At 31.0% G+C, this 21,482-nt stretch overlaps 1 long non-coding RNA gene across 1 annotated transcript; it reads right to left on the bottom strand.

Moving 5' to 3' along the window:
* Positions 1–19,668: 19,668 nt before the first annotated feature.
* On the bottom strand, positions 19,669–21,111 carry LOC149474958 (uncharacterized). Its single transcript, XR_016318176.1, has 2 exons — positions 20,518–21,111; positions 19,669–19,952 (listed from the first exon to the last, which is right to left on the bottom strand). It is a non-coding gene; the product is annotated as an uncharacterized LOC149474958 (long non-coding RNA).
* Positions 21,112–21,482: the final 371 nt, after the last annotated feature.

The raw sequence follows: 21,482 nt of genomic DNA, 5'->3' as shown, positions 1-21,482 counted from the left end.
GTGTCATATTTTTTGTACTGACCTTGACGCGTTATGACGTCACGAGCGCTTTTTAGTGATGTTAATTTCATTTTACGCTAAATCGATTAGGCCGCCACTCGCGCGGCGATTCTAGTATCGTCCTATCCCATCGAAGTAAATCGAAAGAAATCAGATCAAACTAGATCTATGTCTAAGAGGTAGTCAAATAAATGAATCGTAATCGATTACTAAATCGATTCAAGACAGAAAAATGATAATTACCATAGACAGAGGGATGATAAAATAAAGTTATAAACCTTTTAATATTCTAACAAGTAAACTAATGTGTTTTAGCTTTTTCTTACATATGCCCATTGAGTTACCATGTACTACGTACTAGAGAGGCCATCGAAAGAAAGTAATGAAACTGTCAATCAATCAATCTTTATGTCCCGTTGCATCGATCCATTTTCCTTTTATGTTCGGGTTACTTGGAAAACTGAAAAAACAAACATAGTCTAAGCAATAAGGAGTTTTCTTAAAAAACTCCCAAGATGACACTTTATAACTAATGGCGTCCATGTCATAATATTTATTTTTAGTACCTTTGTATTAAAATACTTAAAAGTTCTAGGTCAAGTCGTATTAAATGACAAAAAAAATCTATGCCTTTTTTTCTGAAAAATTGCTCCTTCAAATTATCATTTTTCTGTTCGATTATAAAATCGATTAGAATCGAGAACTGTTGCATCAAATGAACATCACTAACCACAAAATTGGACAGAAAAATGAGAACAGAAAAATGAGAAGACGCTATTCATTGCTTGTTATCATACGACGCGATCTTTACCGTGCCAAGTAAAAGCCGCAATGTATTCCGAATCATTTCGTATGATTTGGTATCCGTGTTTGTCACGATCGTTTTCCACAGATATTCTTTATTTGATTTTAAAATAAATAGTGCATATTCTGATTAGAAAATTACTTACCGGTGGAAGGAAACATCTATGCTAACTCGGCCACTCACAGCTGTGGAGTTTCTACAGTTTATAACGGCGCAATTCGGCATTTTACTTTATTCAGCTTCACGTCTTTCCTTGGCGAACTGCAAGCGCGGACTGAGTGTAGGCCAGCGTCAAGTAAGTTTCATAAACTTAGTTTGGACACGGGAAGTACATACACTCGCTTAGTCTATCTTGATACATGTCTGTGGTCAAAATACTCACTTAGCACAGTTCGCCTCGTCGCCGCTCTCGACGATGTGGCGCCACTAGTACTGTCGAGTTTTACAGAATACGAAATCGAAAACTCACCGCGGATTCCGCGTTCGAGTTTTTATAATAACCTTACAGAATAGCACTGCAGATTCCATTGGCGCAACGTAATTTTAAGTTTTCATTTTATATTCAATTAGCTTTATAGTTATTAATTGTTAAGACTTGCATCGAGCAAGACGTATTGTAATAAGTTTATATTAAAGTATTTCTAAGTGAATTCGTAGTTTTTTTTGGGGCCTCCGGCTGTCTGAAACATAATTTGTGTAATTGTTTATTTATTCTGAATCTTTAAGTTTATTGATTTTTATCCTTTACATAAGCTGTATTTAATAAAAAATGTTTAAAACTCGAATTTTCGAAATTTTTGATTTATAAGTTCTATGTAACGTTTTATAATTAAGTTATGGTATAATTAAATGTAGATTTCACTTTTGTACAGCTTAGACATTTTTCTGTATGGATACAGTGCCTTTCGATTTGAAGTTGGATAACATTTCATTTTATAGGTACTATTATAAAATTAAGAGCATGAAAGAAAAAAAAAAGCATTTCTTCATAATGCTATTGTTACCACAAAAAATATTTTCTTAATCGCAAATTTTAAGAGAAAATAAATTAAAATTAAAATTGATGTGGCGACGTTATACATACAGACGTTAGAACAAAGTCCACCATAAGAATGACGTCATTTAGGAATAAGACGATTTTTAAACATTAATAAAAACCTAAATATTTTCAAAAAGTAAAAATTACTGTTAGTTTTTATCTAGTTTTAATTAAAATAAAAATAAAAACAAGTAGCAAAAAATTTTGAAATGTTGTAATTTTGGAGCACCCTGTAAAGTCTGTATTTGTATGAACATAAGTGGAGATCGCGTCCACTTATTTTCATGCGTAAACGATGATATTCATACTCAACAGGTAACTTGGATTAACAAATAGGATAGGTTATATCCCGTAAATCCCACGGGAACGGGAACTATTTATTTATTGCACGCCTCATAAGCGAAGCGTTGAGGTGGGTACTACTGTCACTTCGCGCAAAACATCTGATTTTTCAAACTTAAAATGTCTTTATGTATCATACATTGCACTTGTAAGATAATAAATACACACACATATTAAGAAAAAAACACTATTTTTAACATTCATGATATTTTTGATGTCATTTTTGTTATTTAAACTAGTTAAAAAACAGTTTAAAAAAGTTCTGTCTTGGACGTCCGTGTGTCTGTATGTGCGGAGGATTTTCTTGTTAACACGATAGCGACCGAAATACTTTACTAATCGAGTCTTTTTTTTTTCTCTTACGCTTGAGTATGCTCAGGAATAGAACCCTTTCATTTTTCAGGGTCTGATTCGATGTGGTTTAATTGTTATTAAATAAACAAAAATAATAATTAATAAATAATTATTAAAAAAAAATTATGAGGCGTGCACTTTTGGATTTTCCAAACTTTTTTCGTTTATTTCTATCTGAATAACCTATCAAAAGTAACATTCAATTGTGTAAATTTTATTTATTACGGATTCAACATCAAACAACTCTACGGTAAGTATCAAGGTGCGTATTAACTATAGAGCTATTATTTATTACCTTACCTACCTATATGTTATAGCTAATTACTGCTGGGCGCTGCAGCTGGCTGCGATTTCGTCCATGTATCTACTGAAAGGTTTCATGACATAATATGAGCACAGGGGAATAAAATAAAAAGACCAGTATGTACATCCAAAAATATTTATTTCAATGATTACAAATTATCCTTAATCTAATTTTGAAAATCTAACACTGAATTAGATTCCTTACAATATTATTCAAATTAATAACAAAATAACGTATTTTACGACAAATTAATATTGAACTAATTATGTAGTTAAAACACGAAAGCGCATTACCTTATTATACCAGCTGCATTAACCAAAAATTTTATATGATAATAAGTATAATATTTTCAACTGATATCAAAATGTACGAAAAATAGTACTTAATAAGTAATTGAACTGAGAACATAATTTAATATTCACACAAAGCTGTATTGTTTCGATATACGTTGTTTTTATTGTAAACTGCATTACATATTTTGATAAAAAAATACTGTAAAACAACAGATGATGAAATTTTCAAAATGAAAAAAAAAATACAAATTTGCCGCGCAATCGACATTTGACAGCTCTACGACTGAATGAGGCGGTTAAAAAAGTTTGTATAATATTAATAGAAATAATTATCGAGATTTAAATTGCTCTACACAAGATTTATTTTGTTTGTTTTATTACTATACTTCTTAAAGACACAATTAACTCGTACTCGTAATACGATACCTTGGAGTTGGAGCGAAAATATTGTTTGTAATAATTTGGCTAGGAAAATACAACAAATCAAAAACACTATTTACTATGGAAAAAAAACCAGGAAGGTGAAAAACATATATTTACGATTTCGATGCACTCGACTTTTAGTAAAATAATAGGTAGGTAAAAATATTATTATGGTTTTGATCACAGACATATCTGTGGTTTTGATTTTAGCTACTAGTATCAGAAAGCTGCGTGTTCAATGCACGTCGGGGTCACACAACTGTGGAGGATACAGTAGACAATATACCTAATGAAGTTTTTCATCTTTTTATTTTACTGCAAATACAAAATAAAAATTAAACAATGGTAATGTAAATTCTAAACAAACTACTACCAAAATACAATTAGAACAAAAATCATTTGACTGGTTGATTTCACCCAGAGGCCAGAGGCGGCTCGTGACAAAATTGTATGGGTGTTCACTTGAAATAAAACAACGAAAATACAATAGCGTAGCGGGATAATTTATTACAAAAAAAAATGAGCACCACATTTTATAAATGTCTATAACACTAAAAATTACAAAGTACAGGCTATTTCAAAACGAATTCAATGATTATCAATAATTAGTAAATCACCGAATTTGCATTCGCGAGCGTACCTACGCGTAGGTATCCATAGTGTTTGTTTATACTAAAGGAATGGCAACGTCGCAATTGCTGCTGTCATGCGATGCGGCAACGTTGCGTGAGACTCAAAACGCTACCTGCTACGGTATGAACGATTGTTATAAAAATAAAAGTTATACATATTTGTTGGCGTAAACTATTTTATTCATCATTAATTTTGGAAAATAAATAATGTCAAAATTGATTACAATAAAACGCAGTTTTATTTTATTACATTACAGGTAAATTAGCTTGGAGAAATTTTTGCGTTTGTAGTAGTGTATGGTCAGCAAATAAAAAAAAACAACATTTTATTTTTAGTTTTTATTCAAGTATATAATATTAGTATTATTAATATTTTATTAGTTCCAAACATTACAAGCAGTGCCGATTTTTACTTCAGTGAAGACGTGTATGAATTAGGTGTTCTCCGGCCAAAAATGTAAACCACGGTAAAAGTGAAACTGTTCGAACGGTTCCGAACACTGCTTTGTGTAGCGCATGTCGCGTGACGGTCGGCTGCCGAGTAGGTATACCTACTCGGCAGCCGCGATACACGCGACATGCGCTACACAGACCAAAAAGTTTGAGACGATGTAATAAAAGTTTCACTTTAATAACAAACAATAACAACAATAACAAACAATAACAACAATCAACAAATACAAAATTTAACAATTAAACTACGTAATAATTATAATTTTCGAATGAAATGTGTGCTTTATGTTCTAACGGTACCAAGCGACTGACGCCGGACTGCACGAGGCACCTGCGGACAGCGTAAACTGGTTTATTCTGGTTTTGTGCGTGTTTCCACTTTCCACTATCAAGTGACGATTTATTTATTTGTTTTGTTTCGTAATTATTATGGTCAAATATTAATTACGAAACAAATTATTATGAACAAGATATTTTATTGTTTCACGGTATTCGCCTTGTCATTGGCTCAAGGACGTAAAATTGAATGATATATTATTTTTTTTATAAAGTCAAAACCATTTTCTTTAAAACATAAATCAGAGTATTGCTAGGGATAAGTATAAAATTAAATAGTAATGTTAGGATATCGAAACATTTTTGTATAGGCTAGAACGATATAATGGAAACGCGCTCTAAGATCTGAGTAATATACACACCACTACATATGCAAAAATTTCTCGAGACTAATTTCACTGTACACTATTGTTTTTTTTTATCAAAACACTACGACCCGTCCCGGCTTCGCACGGGCATTAAATGTCTGTCTGTCTGTCTGTCTGTCTGTCTGTCTGTCTGTCTGTCTGTCTGTCTGTCTGTATGTGAAGGCATCACGGGAAAACTGACGGTTCGATTTCGATGAAACTTGGTATAATTATACCTTATTATCCTGGGCGTAAAATAGGATACTTTTTATCCTGGAAAAATACGTAGAAAAAAAATTAATCTTAATTCTTCAGTTTTATCCATAGACGTTGTTCTGTAGAGTGTAGAACCGCGAACACACGTTCCGTATTATTATAGGCCTAGCCGTATTTGGGTCCAATAGATATTTATAAGATGTCATTGTCAGAGTTACTCAAAATGGAGAAATAAACCATCCACGCGAAGACCGACATCCGCGCGGACGGAGTCGCGGGCGGAAGCTAGTTTTATATAAATGGGTTTAGTTCTGAAAAGAACTTTTTAAATCGGTTTAGTTACTTACTAAACGAATTATTATCAAGCGTAAATTCCGCACACGTCCATCACGTAGGGAGCCGACCGCGCGAGTAAGCCCGAAGCCGCGCGGCAAGTTTATTTCGTGATCTTAACCCCCCTCCCGTACCCCTGCCCGAGTGACGCCTACAACGCATAGCTAGCCGAATACAGTTTATTTTTTATTTTTTTTTTTAACTCGTGATATCTTTTGAATGGATTGTCAGAATCGAATAATTCAAAAAGTAATATAAAGATATTGAAGCAGTCTTAAATAATACATCGTTTATTTTGATAAGGGTTAATACCAAGGTACAAATAAAGAGCTTTTTGTAGCGGTGGTATTTTAATTTCTTTTTTTCAATAAAAAAACGCTTATTGTGACATGACTGTAATAGTTAGAGATATGCTGCCGCTGATTTTTTGTAGATAATGGTGTGTTCTAAAAAATGTAGTATATCATTTTGTTCTATCATCAATAGTTTTCGCAGCGCACGCGATGTAAGGTAGTTTTTTGATATTTTTTTCACACCTTGGATTACGTTATCGTAATTTTAGTAAGGATGCCTATTTTTTTTGAAAATGAAATATAGCCTATGTCACTCAGAAATGATGTAGCTTTCCAACAGTGAAAGAATTTTTCAAATCTGCCAAGTAGTTTCGGAGCCTATTCAATTCATACAAACAAACAAACAAAAAATCAAACCTTTCCTCTTTATAATATTTGTATAGATGTATGTATTTGAGTAGTTAGCAGCATATAATATTCTGAATTTCTGATCCATGCCTATTCACTCAAAACTAATAACACTAATGATTTGTAACAGTAAATTATTTCAATAGGTATTTGAACATTTCATAACCAACAAGTAAGAATAATTCGTATACAAGATACAATAACAAATCTAATACACTATTTATTATTTTATTATATTTCATTATGTGAAAATAACCAGGAAGGTGAAAAACATATTTACGAAAACAAAGTAACATATGGTTTTGCTATTAGCTATCAGGAAAAAAAATCGTATTGGAACAAAAGAAGGATTGTAACTGAATTAGGTAATTAGGTATGTTTGTTTCTGGGTGCACCGTTTTCGACGACGCGACGGCCGACGCGTGACGTAAACAGAGTAGGTACCTACTTTGCTAAAACAAACTAAGTAATAAAATTGTGTGTCTGTCTGAAAATTCGCTAAAGCATATTTTACCAATGTTTGCAAGTTTGTGATTACTTTGATAGTTTATCGATTTATAATAATTGTATACTTATACCATTGTTTAAAAATATTCAAACACAATATGATATAGGTACCTACTGATTTATCACTGGTTTCAGTGATGAACTGATGAGTCAATGTTAGCCACAATACTAATCACTTTCGTCATACATGTGTATGAACTATGATTGATGTGATTTGCAATGTGGTGAAATTTCATAAAAATCACGGGCCAATTTTTTGTTTTGAATCCCACCGAAAATACATATACATATTACTAATTGCGTTATTAGAATAATTAATTACTATACCCACGATCAATTATTACAATTTACAATATAGTCTCAAATGCATACTAGAGAAATATTGCAATTTGAATCAAAAAATGCATAGCATACAAAAATAAATTCACAACACAAGAAATTCCGCGCGCAAATCATAGCGCGTGTCAATGAAATCAAGAATGTAATTTTATATCAAGCCGACGACGACGCCGAACTAAAGTACCTACAGTACCATTTACCTTCAGTGTACAATACAGTTTACAGACCTACGACGGACGAACAATAATGAGTAATAAATTGTTTACAAAAAAAAACATAGTTTCTAAGGTCATTAGTTTTATTTTATTTTATTGTTATTTTCTTTGAACGATTGGAAATGAAATTACTCAATTATTACACATAGAACTTTGATTTATTAGAATTATGCGAATTATGTATAAGATAACGAACGCGAATGCACGACATCTAGCGCGTCAATGTCTAAACATCGCCATTCGTTTAGACATTGACGCGCTAGATGTCGTGCTTTATGTCGTGTTTCGCTTGGCAAAAGTCACACACACTACTGTAGAAGTGTCAAATTTTGCCGGTATTTCACTGTTGTTTTTCTAAGTAAATAATGTAAGTTATTGATTAAAAAGGTCGAACGCGGACACATTTCATTGTAGAGAAGTGATAAAATGATTAGTTTTAAAGAAATAGTGTCTGTGTTAAGTGTTTAGTCGTCATCAAAAATGTATGGAGGGACGGTCGGAACATCCACGTTAAACAAGAATTATTTCATATAGGTTTTCTATTCAAGAACTGCTCTTACCAATTCAAGATCCTTGGCATCTTGTGGATGTGGATAACCTGAGCATGATGGTTGATCAGTAGTATTTGATATGTCAATTAAGGCAAATTGAGATGGATGGTCTGCCTGAAAGAGATAAAAATGTTACTTATAACATTGGATATGGTCCCAAGTAATAATAAATAGATTGCTACAGAAACATGGACTCAATGTTTGGTAAATTGTAAAACTTTTAGTATTTTTTTTATTAAAAGCATTTATTGAACAAACATAGTGTATTATACTTATGGATAGTGTAGCTTTCCAACAACGAAAGAATTAAAAAAATTGGACCAGTAGTTTTGAGGTCTTTTTGTGCATACACAATCAAATCTTTCCTTTTTACAATATTAAGTATAGAAAAAGATTTTAATAATGTAGGTAATATCTTAAAAACTAAAAAAATAACTCAGTAGGTTTTAAGTACCAGTCATCACACCACTTGTCTCATGACACTCTAGGTCTCTAGAGCATATCAGTCAAAAAAGATATTGTGAAGCTTAAGTAAATGAATCCTTAGACACTATCGGAAATTTAAGAACAATTATAATCTTTTTTCCATTAAAATAATATCCTGGTTTTATTATATCGTAATATTGTCTTAATTCTAACTCTAAAATTCTATCCTTACCATATATAGTATTTAATTTTATTAATATATCCTTTAACACATTTGAACTTAACATAGAATGATGTGTTGAGGACGTACGAATGAAAGCTAATGTATTTTCAATTCTAACCAATTCTTGCAATATATCATCTACATTTTCTGTCATTATGCTAAGGATTTGGGCAAATTTAGCATATTTTATCAAACGGGATATTTGTATCCTGGAATCAGATAAATTTAAAGTCAATAACGTTCAAGATAGAATTCGAGGACAACCACTGAAAATAAGTAATATCGACTTAAATGAAATACACTTCAACCACAGCCCTGAAAATCATGTAAAGTTGAATTCAATAAATTTGGAAGATCTGCATAAGATTCATACTAAGGTACTGATGCAAGCACCGATTGAACTAGAAAAGAATACATCGACGATATACCATACCACTGTCCCAATTTATACATTCCTTTTGGGCACTTTGCTACTTTTCGCAACTTACAAAGTAATCCGTTATAAGAACGTTACGTGCTGGAAGAATCAAGACGACCCTAATACAAAGACGGAAGATCAAGACAGTCAAAATTGTACCGAATCTTCGCCAGGACCACAGTTTCCAGCAACATTTTATCACACCGTGCTCAAATAGTTGCTGGTCTTCGGGGGGAGGAGTTACGCCAACGGATCCCCAAGACATTGCTGCGTCGACGTTTCTCACGGGAACGTATTGTACGGACGTAGCAGATTCCATTGGCGCAACGTAATTTTAAGTTTTCATTTTATATTCAATTAGCTTTATAGTTATTAATTGTTAAGACTTGCATCGAGCAAGACGTATTGTAATAAGTTTATATTAAAGTATTTCTAAGTGAATTCGTAGTTTTTTTTGGGGCCTCCGGCTGTCTGAAACATAATTTGTGTAATTGTTTATTTATTCTGAATCTTTAAGTTTATTGATTTTTATCCTTTACATAAGCTGTATTTAATAAAAAATGTTTAAAACTCGAATTTTCGAAATTTTTGATTTATAAGTTCTATGTAACGTTTTATAATTAAGTTATGGTATAATTAAATGTAGATTTCACTTTTGTACAGCTTAGACATTTTTCTGTATGGATACAGTGCCTTTCGATTTGAAGTTGGATAACATTTCATTTTATAGGTACTATTATAAAATTAAGAGCATGAAAGAAAAAAAAAAGCATTTCTTCATAATGCTATTGTTACCACAAAAAATATTTTCTTAATCGCAAATTTTAAGAGAAAATAAATTAAAATTAAAATTGATGTGGAGACGTTATACATACAGACGTTAGAACAAAGTCCACCATAAGAATGACGTCATTTAGGAATAAGACGATTTTTAAACATTAATAAAAACCTAAATATTTTCAAAAAGTAAAAATTACTGTTAGTTTTTATCTAGTTTTAATTAAAATAAAAATAAAAACAAGTAGCAAAAAATTTTGAAATGTTGTAATTTTGGAGCACCCTGTAAAGTCTGTATTTGTATGAACATAAGTGGAGATCGCGTCCACTTATTTTCATGCGTAAACGATGATATTCATACTCAACAGGTAACTTGGATTAACAAATAGGATAGGTTATATCCCGTAAATCCCACGGGAACGGGAACTATTTATTTATTTTCGTTTATTTCTATCTGAATAACCTATCAAAAGTAACATTCAATTGTGTAAATTTTATTTATTACGGATTCAACATCAAACAACTCTACGGTAAGTATCAAGGTGCGTATTAACTATAGAGCTATTATTTATTACCTTACCTATATGTTATAGCTAATTACTGCTGGGCGCTGCAGCTGGCTGCGATTTCGTCCATGTATCTACTGAAAGGTTTCATGACATAATATGAGCACAGGGGAATAAAATAAAAAGACCAGTATGTACATCCAAAAATATTTATTTCAATTATTACAAATTATCCTTAATCTAATTTTGAAAATCTAACACTGAATTAGATTCCTTACAATATTATTCAAATTAATAACAAAATAACGTATTTTACGACAAATTAATATTGAACTAATTATGTAGTTAAAACACGAAAGCGCATTACCTTATTATACCAGCTGCATTAACCAAAAATTTTATATGATAATAAGTATAATATTTTCAACTGATATCAAAATGTACGAAAAATAGTACTTAATAAGTAATTGAACTGAGAACATAATTTAATATTCACACAAAGCTGTATTGTTTCGATATACGTTGTTTTTATTGTAAACTGCATTACATATTTTGATAAAAAATACTGTAAAACAACAGATGATGAAATTTTCAAAATGAAAAAAAAATACAAATTTGCCGCGCAATCGACATTTGACAGCTCTTGTATAATATTAATAGAAATAATTATCGAGATTTAAATTGCTCTACACAAGATTTATTTTGTTTGTTTTATTACTATACTATACTTCTTAAAGACACAATTAACTCGTACTCGTAATACGATACCTTGGAGTTGGAGCGAAAATATTGTTTGTAATAATTTGGCTAGGAAACTAATTGAAATTAAAATAATAATAATTAGAAAAATGTATTGTGAAACTGTTTAAAGCAAAAAACGTTTCGTTACACCAATTATGTTTATGAATGAAATACAAATGATTGCATGCTTTCAAAATACAAGACTTATGTACTAATGAAACTTTTCTTCAGTTCCTTGTTGAAGCTAAAAACGTTGTTTCATTATAGAAACACGGTAGTAGGTCCGCCGTGTTTTGTTAGTTTTTAAAGTGACATTCGAAAATGAAACAACGATTTACGGAAAAGCACATAAAAATATAACATCACAGGGAGATAGAAACGCGTTTCATCGAGATTGGGTATCTAGTACCTATAAAGATAATTGGATGATTGGAATACTTAATGAAAATAGGAATTGTAGAGTCAGTATGTAATAATTCAGATTAGTAATTTATTGATATGATATTAGATACAGATATAATTGAAGACGTGTGCCTTGATTTCTTTATGTTCTCATTATCTATTGGGCTTGTTTCTTTTCGTTTTTGTCTTATGAGAGGTACTTTGTCATTCTGCCACTGAATCGAACTGATCACTGTACCTTCTCTAGTGTCTAATTTCTCATTTTCTATTTCATTGTCTCCAGTTTTATTTACTGTTGGTAAACTGTTACTACGATTTCTAATGAAGATATTTTTATTTAATTTTTGCTGTATCATATTATTCTTAGGACTAAAATTTTTTTGGGTGGTTTCGCTCATATTGTTCCCACGAGTAAGGACGAACTAAGTAGTCACTTGAAGGGTGACGCCTATTCCTCCAAGAAGGCTCCATACAACAACGTTGGCCGGGTCCGTTGAGGTTGGCGCTATCAACTTGCTACCTGCAAGCCATTCATCCTTTCAGCGCGTATCCCACCTTAGGATTAGGGTGAATTTTTAGAGAGGCTTTCTACCTCGTGACACGGGCGATTAAGCCAATGCCCCCGATCCCATGACTAGACCGTGAGATTGCGGGTTGAGGAGGTCATTTCCTACCCCCAACATAACTTGCTTCTTAGGCAGGTTGCATCGGGTTATTTACCGCCGCCCGAGACTCGGCGTTGTTGCTCGTTTAGCACCACCCAGGGGAGACGTGTAGGGTGAGTCTAGGAATAGATGGTAAATCCTACGGACGCGAGCAACTTCCTCCCCAAACGACAAATTAATATTGAACTAATTATGTAGTTAAAACACGAAAGCGCATTACCTTGTTATACCAGCTGCATTAACCAAAAATTGTATATGATAATATAATATTTTCAACTGATATCAAAATGTACGAAAAATAGTACTTAATAAGTAATTGAACTGAGAACATAATTTAATATTCACACAAAGCTGTATTGTTTCGATATACGTTGTTTTTATTGTAAACTGCATTACATATTTTGATAAAAAAATACTGTAAAACAACAGATGATGAAATTTTCAAAATGAAAAAAAAATACAAATTTGCCGCGCAATCGACATTTGACAGCTCTACGACTGAATGAGGCGGTTAAAAAAGTTTGTATAATATTAATAGAAATAATTATCGAGATTTAAATTGCTCTACACAAGATTTATTTTGTTTGTTTTATTACTATACTATACTTCTTAAAGACACAATTAACTCGTACTCGTAATACGATACCTTGGAGTTGGAGCGAAAATATTGTTTGTAATAATTTGGCTAGGAAACTAATTGAAATTAAAATAATAATAATTAGAAAAATGTATTGTGAAACTGTTTAAAGCAAAAAACGTTTCGTTACACCAATTATGTTTATGAATGAAATACAAATGATTGCATGCTTTCAAAATACAAGACTTATGTACTAATGAAACTTTTCATGCATTTTGTTCGAAACTGTTGAAAATATATCTCAATAATCTAAATTTTGATACTGGTAGCACCATCTGTTGGCATTAATACTTACTAGAGTTCATTGATACGTTTAGTCTGTAGTTATCTGTGCAATAAATTCAGTTCCTTGTTGAAGCTAAAAACGTTGTTTCATTATAGAAACACGGTAGTAGGTCCGCCGTGTTTTGTTAGTTTTTAAAGTGACATTCGAAAATGAAACAACGATTTACGGAAAAGCACATAAAAATATAACATCACAGGGAGATAGAAACGCGTTTCATCGAGATTGGGTATCTAGTACCTATAAAGATAATTGGATGATTGGAATACTTAATGAAAATAGGAATTGTAGAGTCAGTATGTAATAATTCAGATTAGTAATTTATTGATATGATATTAGATACTTAGGTCGAGTGAACGCGTTTTTACAATAATTATTCGTTCTATTATACAAAGTATGTTTTAAACTAAATTTTCGAATTTCATCGTGTATTTTACAATAATTTGTTTTGAATGATATATAGATATATATACATATATAGTTAACTAATTATAATACTAACATAGTTTTAAGGTACACACTAACAATTATAAGGATGAATAGATTATTCAGATAGAAATAAACGAAAATAAATAAATAGTTCCCGTTCCCGTGGGATTTACGGGATATAACCTATCCTATTTGTTAATCCAAGTTACCTTCGATTCAGTACCTAGTATTTGCGTGAAAATGTAACAAACATATTCACATACATACATGCTCATACATCCATCCTCACAAATTTTCGCATTTATAATATTATAGTAACTAGGATAGGATAGGATAGGATAGGATTTTGATCATTTTTTTCTCTACGTTACATTAAGTAAATATAAATATATATGTATTCTGTGCGGTGAAACTTTGTTTTGTTCTGTAGGCAGGTATGTTATAACTATGGAAGCTTCAAAATAATTAAAAAAACAATCTTTCTACTATTTTAACCTCTATTAACGTGAAAGCTTATACGATCTATGAAATTATACCTATTTGTTATTCTTTCACGCAAAAACAGCTGATCGGATTATCATGAAGTTTTGGTAAGTATATAATAATATGTAGTATTTAATAAACTACTTATATGCTTTTAAAAATATACGTGTTTATGAAAAAGTAAATCCTAGCCTATATATTAATTAACACATTACAAAAGTTCAATTTAAATCAATCGAATGTGACCGGTATTAAACATAATATTATTATGAAGAAGATACCTAACCACCTAAGCAATTTTGATTATGACCATTTCTGACTGAAACGAAAGTTTATGTAAATTAGAATATTGTAGCCATATATCTGTTAGTGTTTTAATAAGTAGACAATTTTGTATTGACTTGTTATTTTTGTAAGAACACCGGTCTTCAATACATTTAAATACATACTTCCTATTAATTTAAAACCTCTATAAACGTGAAATCTGAAATTATTATATTTGTTATTCTTTTACACAAAAACAGCTGATCGGATCATCGTGAAGACTAATAATTGGCAAACTGTATATAATATTATGTAGTATTTAATAAACTATAATATTATGCTTTTAAAAATATACGTGTTTGTGAAAAAGTAAATTCTAGCCTATGTTCAAATAAAACTAGTAGGTAGCGTTTATTTCCCTCTGAGTAAGTAGTGTGTATTGTGTATCAAAAGTAACATTCAATTATGTATTGTGTTAATTTTATTTATTACGGATTCAACATCAAACAACTCTACGGTAAGTATCAAGGTGCGTATTAACTATAGAGCTATTATTTATTACCTTACCTATATGTTATAGCTAATTACTGCTGGGCGCTGGCTGCGATTTCGTCCATGTATCTACTGAAAGGTTTCATGACATAATATGAGCACAGGGGAATAAAATAAAAAGACCAGTATGTACATCCAAAAATATTTATTTCAATTATTACAAATTATCCTTAATCTAATTTTGAAAATCTAACACTGAATTAGATTCCTTACAATAATATTATTCAAATTAATAACAAAATAACGTATTTTACGACTAAATTAATATTGAACTAATTATGTAGTTAAAACACGAAAGCGCATTACCTTGTTATACCAGCTGCATTAACCAAAAATTTTATATGATACAATATTTTCAACTGATATCGAAATGTACGAAAATAGTAATAATGTAATTGAACTGAGAACATAATATTTTAATATTCAGACAAAGCTGTATTGTTTCGATATACGTAGTTTTTATTGTAAACTGCACATATTTTCATAGAAAAATACTGTAAAACAACAGATGATGAAATTTTCAAAAAGAAAAAAAAATACAAATTTGCCGCGCAATCGACATTAATTGACAGTTCTAAAAGTTTGTACCTATAGGTAATATTAATAGAAATAATTATCGAGATTTAAATGGCTCTACACGAGATTTATTTTGTTTTTTTTATTACTATACTTCATAAAGACACAATTAACTCGTACCTACTCGTAATACGATACCTTGAAGTTGGAGCGAAAATATTGTTTGTAATAATTTGGCTAGGTAACTAATTATTGAAATGAAAATAATAATTAGAAAAATGCATTGTGAAACCGTTTTAAGCAAAAAACGTTTCGATAAACGAATTATGTTTTTGAATGAAATACAAATTATTGCATGCTTTTAAAATACAAGACTTAACTATCTACTAATGAAAGTTTTCATGCATTTTGTTCGAAACACGGTAGGTCCGCCGTGTTTTGTTACTTTAAAAGTGACATTCGAAAATGAAACAACGATTTACGGAAAAGCACAGATAGAAACGCGTTTAATCGAGATTGGGTATCTAATATTAAGATAATTGGAATACTTAATGAAAATAGGAATTGTAGAGTCAGTAATAATTCAGATTAGTTTATTGATATCATATTAGATACTTACTTAGGTCGAGTGAACGCGTTTTTACAATTCGTTCTATACAAAGTATGTTTTAAACTAAATTTTCGAATTTCATCGTGTATTTTACAATTGTTTTGAATGATTTGAGTGCGAAATGTACTAATTATTATTGTACAGTAGGGTGGAGTGAAAAATATTATTATTTTCGTTTCGGCATACCTGTAAAAAGATGTCATTTTTGCTCATAAATACACATGCAAAATTTAACATCATGAACTTTCAGAAATTCAAAAAATTTAGTCGAAAATCATTAAAGTTTAATTTTGACAAATTATTTCTTTTGGGAAGCACTGAACAACGTCCTCACTGTACGACAGCCGGAACCGGACATCGTTTGTATAATGCTTTACAAAAAGGAAATTACATAACGTAACAAACTTTCCTTGAGTTTGTTATATATTTGGTTAAATGGAATCACGCGCCTAGTTACTTTTCACTTAACGCGCGATGTGTTGAGAAATTTAACTAGGCACCTACTGCTTTCATTAATTAGAGAGAGTTAATTAAATAAAGGTTGTGAAGGAAAATTGAACGTGATGTATCCATATTGTTGAAGAATAAATGAATTTGGACGGCTTTAAATAATTATAAAATTAATAATTTCAATGTCAAAAGTGAGAGATTAACGAACTAATTAAAATATAATGTTAACGCTCTGACTTATTTCATCATATCTATCATATATTTTGTTCAATCAATATGAGGGCAATATAAAAATAAAGTAGTAGGAAAAATTCGTGCAGGATAAATTAAAATATAACATAGTATAAAACAAAGTCGCTTTCTCTGTCCATATGTCCCTTTGTATGTTTAAATCTTTAAAACTACGCAACGGATTTTGATGCGGTTTTTAGGGTTCCGTACCTCAAAAGGAAAAAACGGAACCCTTATAGGATTACTTTGTTGTCCGTCCGTCCGTCCGTCTGTCAAGACCCTTTTTCTCAGGAACGCGTGGAGGTATGAAGCTGAAATTTATATCAATTACTCAGGTCTACTGTCCCTTGAAGCTGTGAAAAAATCAAACTTCTAAGCCAACGCAATCAAAAGATACAGCCGTTTATGCCGCAAAAACCACGTTCCAAGGACGCTTATTTGTCTCAATGGTTGGATTTTTAATGAATTTATAAGCTTTCCGTCCTTTATTCTCCATCAAGGTGGGACGAGCTTCGTTTACTTCGTACGCTTACATAAACTAAATAATAAGTATAATTTGCTACGCTCAACCAAGTTACATTGCCTCTTTCCTAGTCAGTATGCATCGTGAAAAAAAATTTGTTTAAGGACATTCAAGGGGTAACAATAACCGGCCTCTTTTAAGTCTTTAGTTAACGTTTTTTATTAATTTAAGTAAGTTTTGTATTATAATGTTTAAGTTCATCCAATATAATATCTATGATCATGTAACAACTCAACATCATAAAGACCGTGATGAAAATGGGTGAATAAGTAGATAGGTATCGAGTGGAATGAAATCCGAGAAAAGGTGTAATATCGACAATTTGAACCAGCATCCTGTATCCTCAAAAACATATATTTAGGATAAATCCCCTTGACTATGTTCAATATATTAATGTGAAGTGTTTATGTTTGACATTCGTTCGATGCGATGAGGTGCGTTTATGTTCGGTAATCCAATTCACGGGATGTCCCACACATAAAAATTGCAAAAAACTCAGGATTTTATGATTTAGAAGTGTTGAATTAATTTTAAATAGTTTAGGATGACTTAAGATTTCTTGTTTTAATTTTACTTAAGAGAAAATTAAACCAAAGTTCCAAAATTTAAACCTAAAAACTGACATCTTACGGATTGCAGTACTGTCCCCTTTTCGAAATGTGATCTTTATTTAACAATTTCTCAGCAATTTCGCTATTTATTACTTACTGCAAACATTTAAATTATTGTAATTTCGTTGTAGTTTTCAAGTGTAATAATCTCATAATACATTTTAATACAATTATATTATTGAAGTGAAAACTTCTTTAGCGGCGTTGGGTATAAAATCTTAAACTCGCGTCAGGACACGTGACCTGATCGAAAAAGCGTAAGACGGATGGATATCAAACATGCTCAACGTTAATAATCAAGTTTTCACTTCTGCCGGCACTCCCGGAGTGCAACCCGTCTTTTTTAGGGTTCCGTAGCCAAAATGGCAAAAACGGAACCCTTATAGTTTCGTCATGTCCGTCTGTCCGTCTGTCCGTCTGTCCGTCTGTCACAGCCGATTTACTCGGAAACTATAAGTACTACAGTGATGAAATTTGATGGGAATATGTGTTGTATGAACCGCTACAAAAATATGACACTAAATAGTAAAAAAAAGAATTGGGGGTGGGGCCCCCCATACATGTAACTGAGGGATGAAATTTTTTTTTTCGATGTACATACCCGTGTGGGGTATCAATGGAAAGGTCTTTTAAAATGATATAAAGTTTTCTAAAAAACATTTTTCTTAAAGTGAACGGTTTTTGAGATATCAGCTCTCAAAGTCGTAAAAAGTATGTCCCCCCCCCTCTATTTTTATAACTACGGGGTATAAAATTCTAAAAAAAATAGAGGTGATGCATGCTAATTAACTCTTTCAACGATTTTTGGTTTGATCAAAGTATCTCTTATAGTTTTTGAGATAGGTTGATTTAACTGTAATTTATTATATTTGCTGCTACGGAACCCTTTGTGCGCGAGCCCGACTCGCACTTGGCCGGTTTTATTTTAAAATTAGTTTTAATCGTGTCCCCTTGGTATCTGTTAACTGGACATGTCCTGCACCGTTACCGTAAATGCTCAATAATTTCGTTCGGTTTTTTTTCTACCTATCAGTTAAACGTTTTTCAAACCGCTCATCTAATTTTATTTCCCGTTGCTTTTTGACTGTTTGTTTCACCTTGGGAATTAATTATGTTTAATTTATGGGCATTTTCACAAAAATGTACCCCCTCCTTGAAAAATATATTTTTTTTGATAGTATTATATTTTAAACTTTTTTTGGTCTCTTTAAAACGGAAATTCAATATACTTCAAGAAAACATATAATATGATGGGTTTAAAATGAGAAAACTGTAAAAATAATAGGACACAATGGAAAGTCTCGCAATTTTATATCAGTTGTGTGACTATATTCAGTAGCTGGAAAAACAGTGCAAAATATAAGAATTTTTAGATATTGTTTATTTATTAACTTAAAATCGTTATTTTGTATATTTTAAACACTCACTATTCCCAACTTTTGGATCTAAGCTAATTAAAAAAAACATTAATATATTCAGTATTGTGACTCTGGTACTTCAACTGTCATTATTATCTTTACATTTAAAATGTTAGATACTTTTTTAGAGAAAAGGCAACAAATATTACACTTATGTATTATTCTCCATTAAAGAGACTGATTTGAAGGGCATTAAATGTAAAATCTACTGAAATATTTAAAAAATTCAGCTCCGTAATATAGGGACAGTCACACAACCGAATACCTAAAAAGGGAAAGGGTGCGTTTACATGGCGAAAAAAAAGTACGCAGGCACACATAATAAATATAATTATAAACTTAACTTAACTTCAAACTAAATTATCACAATCAGTTCGGGCTTAAGCCATCACATTATTATTATTTATCTAAAGGGTAAATTACTATCAAGATTCAAGAATAAGAAGTCTCTTTTATGTTTTATATTGGCACTAATCAAATTAATCAGTCGATAATCAGTCTTCGTGATTCGTTTATTATTAACCTTAAGTAATCTCAATCACCATATTTGATAAAAAAAATCTTGTTTCAGTGGACGCTGCAAACACGAAGGTTAATCTGTAAATAAAAAAAAAAACAATGAAAAATATCGTGAAAAAAATTAATTTTTGTTCCATTATTATCTTTCGTTGTTATACAAGGCACATTGTCTAGATTCTTAGTTCTGCTGGCTTATTTTGTTTCTTTTTCTGCATAATGCTTCTTTTTTTTTTCCTCAAAAAAAAAATTTTACTTCCTCATGCAAAATGATCAATCAGCTGTTGCGATTTGGATGGGGAAATAATTTTTATTTTTGAAATCTACTTTTTGCCGTAGTTTCCTACTCAGTCAAAAATGTCTTAGAAAAATATTTTTATAGCTCAAGAAAATCGCCATGTAAACATTGCTTTATGTGTTCAGGCATGTTGTGACTTTTCGTTCAGCGTATATGTGACCGCTCAAATAGTCACACAGCGGAAGTCACATTTGATAATCCTCTAGTAATAAAAACGGTTTAAAATATAACCACAACACTTATATTCATCAAAACTTTTGATCAACTTACATATAAAACATTTAAAACAAAATTAACTAAATACTACAAGATAAATAGATAGAAATAAGCCAAAATATGGTCACATACCTGAATGAAGAATTTGGTCCCTGCGGCTTGCAAACACGCGTGCACTCCTTCTAAGCAGTTTTTTGACCCTGACGGCTTCTAACCTGATAAGTTGCATAGCAGTAGCTATGGTGTTGACAGTAATGCAAAATTAATTGAACCACAGTAATTTTCTTTTTAGAAAATCGGTGACACAACTGAATGTTCCGGGAAGGACAATTTTTTTGATTTTCTTTTTTATTTTTTTATCTTTTATTTTGTTATATAAGGTTATTATATTTTAACTATTATCACAGTAACTGATTATCCTGGACCAAATAAAACCTTAAAAGATGGTACCTTTCTTACAAAAAAGTTAAGAAATAATGTAATAAACGCGTAAGAGTAAGCAGGGGACAGCGTAAAATTACCCATTTTTCGATTGTTATTTATAATTAACTTAACTTTATTTTAGATTTTGTCATAGTTTTTGTTAAAAAAACAAAATATTGTATACGTATAATCACTTTGATAACATATATAAATAATTCTGGCAACTACTTCATTATATAGAATTTAATGAATTCGAGGGACAGTTGAAAATCAGGGGGGTATACATTTTTGTGAAAATGCCCTTATACTCTGTTCTGTATTATTATATAAGTTGTGTAATTCTTGTGCAATTAGTTATTACTAGTCATCGCTAGATGTCACAGTAATAAAATATAATTAATCTGATATTGATGTAGATGGCGCTAGTAGTTTGTATATTATTGTGATATTATAAGTTTGCAGCTTAAATCAATATGTAAATAGCCATCAATAAAATTTAACTATACATTTTTTTGTGAATTATAGTGTTAGCATTATATTTCATGAATTGTATACGGTTCATGAAATATAATGCTAACACTTTAAAGTACATACTAAGAAAAATATGTATATATAGTTAAATTTTTTGATGGTTATTTAAATATTGATATAATTCTGCAAACTTATAATATTAT

The sequence above is a fragment of the Colias philodice genome, chromosome 32, assembly GCF_061535455.1.
Source record: "Colias philodice isolate Cphi_HAF_F1 chromosome 32, ilColPhil1 Martin Lab GWU primary, whole genome shotgun sequence".
Lineage (NCBI taxonomy): Eukaryota > Metazoa > Arthropoda > Insecta > Lepidoptera > Pieridae > Colias > Colias philodice.
Note: the sequence above shows the minus strand (reverse complement) of the source record. Positions and strands in the feature narration are given on the sequence as shown.